Source organism: Sinocyclocheilus anshuiensis, unplaced genomic scaffold (genome assembly GCF_001515605.1).
Source record: "Sinocyclocheilus anshuiensis isolate Anshui unplaced genomic scaffold, SAMN03320099.WGS_v1.1 scaffold385, whole genome shotgun sequence".
In the NCBI taxonomy this organism is placed as follows: domain Eukaryota; kingdom Metazoa; phylum Chordata; class Actinopteri; order Cypriniformes; family Cyprinidae; genus Sinocyclocheilus; species Sinocyclocheilus anshuiensis.
Window position 1 is genome coordinate 378,412 of NW_015539876.1, and position 8,886 is coordinate 387,297.

General features: G+C 38.7%; 1 pseudogene; it reads left to right on the forward strand.

The window, feature by feature from the left end:
- The window catches only part of LOC107685290 (gamma-aminobutyric acid receptor subunit gamma-3-like), a 129,421-nt pseudogene that overhangs the window by 83,082 nt on the left and 37,453 nt on the right, over positions 1-8,886 (forward strand).

An 8,886-nucleotide genomic window follows, 5' to 3' on the forward strand; every position in this document is an offset into this window, starting at 1 on the left:
CAAATTCTGTATTTTAACATGTCTAATTATTTGAAAGCATAAAAACGAGTTTCATTTATTATTACAATAGCCTAATGATTTTTCCTCGGAAATTCTGTGTTGTGTATTTACATTTTTAAGGCATACAACTGTAATTTAAGTTATCTTTTAATTAATGAAAATTAAACACATTTTCTTTTTTGAAAAATAAAAGGGATTTAATCTTACAATTAAAACATTGAATAAATATTGTATGATTATTCCTTAAAAATAAAGTTTTAATTTTAGTAGCAGCCTATTACATACATTCTACTGAACAATAGTAATATATTTCTGCCCCAATGTCTTCTAGTTAAACCGAACTTTTATTTTGACGGGTTGCCGTGAATACCTTTACATTTCTGTGTGTATATGATATGAGGATAGTTTTACTCAAATGAAACGGTCAAATGCTCATGAAGTGACTCTCAGAGCAGTTCTGGAGATTGTTGTTCATGTATTAATGTCCTCATTTAGTGAGATGGCAGACGCTAAAATCACCACAAGCGTCACGCGCGCTTCAGTACAAGTGGTAAACAAAACCACACGTCTGCGCCATTCATTAACACAGAGACACGAAGAATTCATATTTAAATAGTCGTTTTGCGGCTTAGTATTTACAAATACTAGTGGGAGTGAGAGAGTCCTCACCTGTGTGTGCACGCACATGTGAGTGTGTGTGTGTGTGTGTGGGCGCACGCATCGGGGCGGAACTCCGCTGTGCGCGATACAGAGAGCGCACCATAAAGTAGAGACCAAAATGACATGCCATCGTGTAAATATGATAAATAACATAAGGCTATTTAGTTTGTTTAATAAAAGAACAAGGTATAGACCTGTTCTATCGGAAAGGTAACTTTAAATGACTTCTGTTGTGATCTGGCGCTATGGAGAAAATATAATTAAATAAAATTACTTTGACCTTCGGGAGGGGGCGGGCCGCCCCCCTAATATAATGGCAGGGGAAACACTGTAAGGTATACAGTATATGTATATAAAATACTTCAAAAAGATTTTGTTCACTGAATGTACATACTACCGTATTAATTAATTACATGAAGGATGGTAACACAGAATAGCATATCCTAATAAAATTTGCACCAAACAATAAACATTTTTTCTGTGCTCCCAAGCAACACTTTGGACCACCTCAGACCTGGACTCCCCGCGGTGCCGCTCCCCTGTGGTCGTGTCATGGCTAAATGCCATATTCATTTAATGCTGCTCCATCCCATCCCTCTGGACATGAACATTTCAGAGCTTGCATAACTCTGCCTTGGCCTGTTTTATCATTCATTCAACAGGCCTTTATTTATATATTCTCTTTCTCAGATGATAAATGGCACAAGGAATTTAATTAGAGCTATGGGAGGAGAAGGGGCCTGATGAATCTCACACACAAATCAAAGGTGAAAGTGTGTGTGTGTGTGTGTGTGTGTGTGTGTGTGTGTGTGTGTGTGTGTGTGGGACAGAGGAGCAGGGATATGTCATTACCACAGATGGCGTGATGTGCCTGTCCGGCATGGTGGAATTAACCCACTCATTCTGATCTCAACAGCTGAGGGAGCCACTCTGCTCAGTGCTCAGGGAAATCACTAATCTGTATGCAGGTCATTTGTGGACACGACAGGAACCAAAGCAGAAAATGACTCCTTACTCACAAGAGCCTGGGCCAGACAATTTACTGTAATGAGTGATATTCCTACTAGTCCTTCAGAAATTACGTATGAAAATATTTCCACTCTGAAATACTTCCAGAGAATATTTTTGAATGAAGCTTGATGGAGACGGTTACACAGGTGCAACAAATGTCCCTTGAGGTTACAACACTTTATTGACAAAGCCAGGGTGGTTATGTATTTTGGAGAACAGTTAAGAATACCTATGTTAACAATACTGAAACTGTGGTCATTTATGATAAAAATTATTGGACCTTATGGGACTACCCAAAAATGAAGCCATTCTGATGCCCGCTTAAAAGAAGAGTTCACACAAAAATGAAAATGAAAGTTCAGCCATTTTTTTTTTCTCACCCGGATGCCATTCCAAACCTTGTATGCTGTTTTTTGTTCTGTGAAGCACAAAGTAATAATAATATAATAATAATAATAATAAAAATAATAATAGCACACAGCAATAGTAGATCTATAGCAATAGTAGCTGTTCTTACTGAAATGCAATTGTACAACAATGGTTATTATCCTTTGAATCAACCTCTACAACAAAGCCAACAGCTAATGAATGTGTTGGCATACAACCACTGACATAAATGTGTCTGTCAGGACCTCTAAGGAAAGGGAGAATTAGTTGTTTCATTTCTTATTCATTAAATTAGTCTTCCCGTTGCAGTGTACCACAAAGCAAGAACCTTGGTTTTATATGCATTCTCCACACATTACCATTTCTACAGCAGTCCTGATGGATTATCCAAACAAAAACAAGTCTGATGGAGTCAAACTATGGCAGACTGTTAATAACAAAATTATTCCAATTGAAATTCACAAACTGCCAAACCTGCTGAGTAAATGTGCGACCTAATAAGGTATGCGAGGGCTTTCCTTGCGATAAGGACATCCAGTGGGACACAAACAAACGTGTTGCTACATTCCACCATCCATTTTGCAATGGCATACTGCATGTTTACACACATATATACATCATAGTACAGTAACTTTGTTTTGTATTTGATATACAGTATTTTTATTGTGTGTGTCGTGTTTACTAATGTTTTGGCGACGTAATTCCTTGTTTATCACACCAGTAAAGCTTCTTCAGTGAATCTCTCCCACATCGGCATCAGCTTTGTGATTTAGAGTGCACACTCAATACTGTAAAACATTCGGGTTTTTATTCAGCGTTTGATGCTTGCCCACAGCTTTGAAGCAGCACTCCAAAACCGAATTAATATAACAGATTGTCTAGCAGCACACAGACTGTGACAGTCTGGAAGTCTCAAACAACAAGAAAATGTTTGCACTCATTTCGTTATATGGGATCATTCATAATCTTTCTAGTCAAAAGAGCAAAGTTAATGCTTCATTTTACTTTGTGGCTTATAAAATGGCAACAGTTTGTCTTTAGGCATCCTTGAACCAACAGACTCTCCCTCTATTGTTTACCATCTGTGCAGTGTTCTTGTCCAGATGTAACAATAGTTCTGCTTATTCTGACGCTCAACACATTTTCACTTGGACGGCGATTAGACCTGAAGTGGTATTCTTTTCTGCCTACCTCTGAACTCCCTTTGGCTTCTAGAACAAAAGGTCACAATTATGCCCACTGACTTGTGATGAATGAGACTGGTATTATAATGAAGAGACCCACCTTTGGGGAGAGATAGCAAAAGGTCAAATGACTGTCAGGCCGTTGCAGGTACGTGGGGTTGGAGGGTGACAAGCTCCATTAATTATGAAGTGGGACAATCAGTTTAGATTGGAGGAGGAGCCACTAAGACAAGTTTTCAAAGTTTTTGATGTCAAGGTCCCCTAAATATAATAATCCACCCCATTCATAAAATATAATGGAATATAGACTCATATTTTTGCAATGCAAATGCATGTTGATGAATATAACCTCATTTGTACTATGTGTGAAATAGTAACTATGTTAATTAAAACGCGTGTTGTTTGCAAAATAAAATAATTGGCTGTCCTAACATTGTCCTAAAGCCAAAAACACTTGTATTAAGTTGGCAGTGTATCTTTTTTCTACAAACTCTTAGAGCAATGTTAGATTATAAACCCGAAGAGAATCATTTTATAGCACTTTTCACAATAAATACTGTTCCAAAGTAGTGCCTTACCGCCCCCAGTGAACAAACTGAAGGCAACAAACGTGATGAGAAACTCTCTCAAAAGATACAGTAGAAATACAAACTCTTTTTTTTTAAGTATGTACATTGCATGTTCAGAGAAATAAGAAATGTCTTTTAATAGAATACAATAATAATCTCATGATTATTTTCTTTAAAAAATTAGAATGAAATGTAACAAAAAATATTAAATATCAAAATATTAACATTATTGTGAATGTTTATTTATTGGGTAACACTTTATTTTAAGGTGTCCTTGTTACATATGTCACATGTACTTACTATTATAACAACAATTAATTATGCACATTGCAAGTAACCCTAAGCCAAACTATAATCCTAACCCTAACCTTATAGTAAGTACACGTAGTTAATTAATATTACTCAGTACTTAAATGTATAATTGCACTGTAAAGGACACCTTAAAATAAAGTGTAACAATTTATTGCATTTTTATTTACCTTTTTTTCTGTAAAACATCCCCCCCCCCACACACACACACACACACACACACACACACACACACCATCTTTTGACCCCTTGGGGGTCTGCTAACCCCAGTTTGAAAGCATTAAGAAATTCAGAGCTCTTTTTGAATGTATTCAAACAAATATAAAGTCATCCCTTTGAGTTTGGTATACAATACGGTGACATTTTAAGGAAGTCTGTGTCATGCAGTGCACAGATGCCCACATTTATCTTGCTCGTGGATCATTTACTGAGTTAGCGCAGGTCACATTGATCAGTTCTGTGTGGAGGTTTGTGCAGACTTTAGTGGGGTCAGTGCACTTAAAGGCTGGCTGGTTGAAACGGCTAAAGTAAATTAGCTGGACGTTTATAGGGCTGGATTCAGACATCAAAGCTGGAATAGATAATGAGGCCATTAGTCTTCCTACCTCAAATCACTCCGAAGAAGACAGGTCTTTTTCACATACACATGCTGCTGTATAGGCACAAATTTTGTTTGGACTGTTTCCACAGATTAGTTCTAATTGTAGCAAATGTTTGAAATGGAAACTGATTCTGAGCTATTTATGCACCATTTCAGATGAAGTGACTCTTACTTACACCTCAGAGACCCTGTCAAACTTCTGCATTCAAGTTCTGTCAGAAATTCTGCGTTATGGTTATATTTACCAATATATAACCCAGGAAACGTTTACACCTAAATAACATTCGGTGAGACTTCATATTAAATGCATATCCTCCATTAGGTGAACCCCATTATCAGCATTCGCTCTGACAGTAAAAACCAAAAAATAAATAAATAAATAAATGACCTCCAGGGATTTTTTTCCCCCAAGCATAAGATTCAATGTACCATAATTAATGTATTAAGGGTATAATCTGATTTCAAAATTACCCCTTTTTGGAGGCTAATTCAGACTGTAATGACAAAGAGCATTAATGAAACAGCTGTTGAGCTTTTAACAAACTCTGGCCTCACTCGCTTTTTGTTTAATTGTTGTTGCTTCGTCCCTTTCAGCTGTGTTAAAAGGATCTGTCCTCTAAATGTCTCCTGCACATTAAATCAAGACCTCCTGCCCCCCAAACACACTACTAAAAATATATGATATGAAATATGGCCGTTAACCATAATGTGATAAGCATTTTTCCTCACAGGTTGCATGGGTCAGATAGAATATTTAATCATGTACTGTATGTAAGTATCCACCAGCCTTCGGGGGCATCTGTAGAACTGCTAGGATGGCTTACAGTATAAAGCCAAAGAATTCCCTGAAAGTTTGCGGACCATGAGGTGTGATTATGTGTCTCTCCCCACATCCCCATGCTGCCAGCTTCTACAGTGCCAGAACCTCATAATCCTTGTTAAAGTATCTCAAAGCTGACTTTGACCTCCATCCAAACCACAGTGGGATCGGCGGCACTCCATCACTGAATACTGAATAATTCTGGCATTAATTTAAGGGCTGATTCTATGAATTGTGGCTGCTGCTGTAAGGCTCTGTGGAAACTCATCAGAACTGTTTAGGAATAAATCACAGTGGAATTGTGTTAAGAGTGCTAAAGAAGACCAAATTAAGGCCAGTATTTATTATAATGGGTTATATATTAAATATCAATAAACAATAATAGCTACACAGGTATTTATGGTTCAGAAGTGACCGCTATTGTAGCTACACCTTGTTGATACATGATTTTTCCCCCCCTCCACAGGAGTACCAGATTGACATAATTTTTGCGCAAACGTGGACGGACAGCCGGCTCAGATATAACAGCACTATGAAAATTTTGACTTTGAACAGTAATATGGTTGGACTCATTTGGCTACCGGACACAATCTTCAGAAATTCCAAGAATGCAGATTCACATTGGATTACTACACCAAATCAGCTCCTTAGAATATGGAACGATGGGAAAATACTTTACACTTTGAGGTAAGCCATTTTTAAATAAATGTTATTTGTTATTTTTTATTTATTTATTTATTTTTTTACTATTTTATAAATATCAGTTGCTTTCTATAATTATGGCACTTGAGCACACAGGATGTGCACAATTATTTTCTTAGACACTTGAAATAAAAAATCACGAAGCATTTCCTTGACTCTGAAATATGAAACTGAAACGATTTTCAGTGTCTTTGCTGAAAATGTTTTTATTCACTACTTTTCATCATTGCAAGCTAAAAAGTCAAAATAGCAAAATTTTGTTGCTGAACACAAACTACTGTCAGTCTTGTCTATTCAAATAAGAATCACCCCGACAAGACCACCAGATGACAACAAGTAAGTTTTTAAGACCCACAAGCTTTTGACAAGGTCATAACAACACTGTATGAAAGGTACAAGAGAAAAACTATTTTCAAAACAGAATGTAACAGTGGGTCAGTGTCAGTGGTCTAATTTCAAGTTTCTTGCACTTTCTTGCAGCAGAGGGTAAAGTACTTGGATAATTCTATGTAATACTGAAGTATTATTTTGTCAATTTTGTTTAATCTGTACCATAGAAGCTGAATACATTAGATTGTTTATAAAATATATAAATAAATATATTAAAATAAAATAAAAATATATATATTATTGTATGCATTGAAAATTATACTTTGTATGTCTAAAGGAAACTGTAAGGAGTAAAAAGTACATACAGGTACATCTCAATAAATTAGAATGTCGTGGAAAAGTTCATTTATTTCAGTAATTCAACTCAAAGCATATTTCACCTATGTATGTCTAAATATGTCTAAAAAGACCATTCTAGGTTAGACCATTCTGTGGCCTGCAGAGAATTACCAGAGAATAGAATTTTGACTTGTTCCTCAGTTTGTAAAAAAGAAAATAACATGTGTTTAAAGTAATGCACTTGCAGTGGAGACCCAATAGGCAAGATAGCTGGAAGGAAATGTCAAGATGTTTGTGGTTGTTCTCTTTAAATTTTTTCAAGTTCCCTTTCGATACTACACTTGTACTGCGTCTTGCTATACGGCCATTGGTTCGTGCAGTATTAAAAACGAACCAATGGCTAGGCAGCGGAGCTGCACGAGCCTATGGCAACGAAGCCCGCCAAAGCCAGCCAGAATGGGCGGGGCATCTGGCTACATAAGCGCACATAAGGCTACAAATGCCACGTCGTTACTGCGGTTCGTGCGGGTCTCCCCTGCACGCCAATGATGGCCACACGGAGTGCGTTTCCTGCTTGGGGATATCCCATGCGGAAGCTGCGCTCACGGGAACTATTTGTTCTCACTGCGAGAACTTCAGTCTCGCCTCTCTCCGCCAGAGTATGTGAGTGGAGTGGAGCGGCAACAATTTCCCCTCCGCACTCTGAGCATTTAATAATCACTCCGCTCCAGCTCTGCTCCAGGTTCACCATTTCCCGCTCCACTCCTCGCTCACTGATATCAGAAACACCGCTCCACCTTCGCTCCGCGGCTAAAGTATTTCAGTATGTTTGAAATATCACAGTTCTGTTCATAACGTATATTAAAAGAAAAAAATAAAATAAATAAAATGTCAGGAGCGTTTCAAAGTGGATTATTGGAACACTAGTGTGCAAACTTTTTTCCTACCACATGACAAGCTAATAACATGGTTGTCAGCATTAAAAGGTAGGCTATTGATGCTTTTTGCAGTGCAAATTTTGTTTGTGATGAAAATAACAGTAGGCTACGTTTTCGTCAGTTAGCTATTTTACCTACGGATCGCTGCATTTCTTACAGATTTTTGCTCATTCGAAATCGGATGCAGATGAAGTAGCACTGTATAAGATTACATTTGTTTGAATGCATTATTGAGAGAGCGATTGCATGTGAATAAGTGTTGTACCTGTTTAAGTCATGATTTCACCTGAAAATATTCAGTATCTAGAGGGAACAAACAAATTCCTTAATAACTACCCTATAACTTCCCGCTATGTCCATTGCCGTCAACATCCTTCACATTCTTTCTGATTTGAGTGATCCTTCTCTTTCAAGCTAGCTAAATATGTTTAACGTGAATTCTTGCTAAATGTGCAGTTATATTACGAGCTGTTGGCATGAATTGTGCTCGTGATGGAGCGGTGGTGGAGCGCTCTTGGAGCGAATGAAAACCACGACGCTCCGCTCACAGATCGCTTTCTTTTCAGAGAGCGGCTCTGCCCCTCGCGCCCTCCCATTTTCTTCCTCCCAGGGACCTGTGAGGAAAAAACAGCAGGGCAGAGGGCTCGAGCGACCGGCTGCGAGCGAGCTCATGTCGGCCCAGATCCCGCGTGTCTCACTCTCGCCCCAGAGAAGTATTTCCAGAGAAGACCCCGCGACCCTCAGGGAGCTGAGGAGAGCAACCGACCTGGCTCTGCGGACCACCAAGACCACCGCTCAGGACCCCGCCAGCCTTGTGGTGCTCGAGCTCCATCTGTGGCTGACACTAACAGAGATCAAGGACGCGGATAAGATCCCCTTCCTCGATGCTCCAGTCTCTCCCAAGGGTCTCTTCGGTCCGGCGGTCGAAGGATTCGCCGAGCGCTTCACGGAGGCACAGAAATCATCCCAAGCTATGCGACATTTCCTGCCTAAGAGCTCCAGCTCCGCTGCTGCCTCTGCTCGCCTTAAGTCTGCA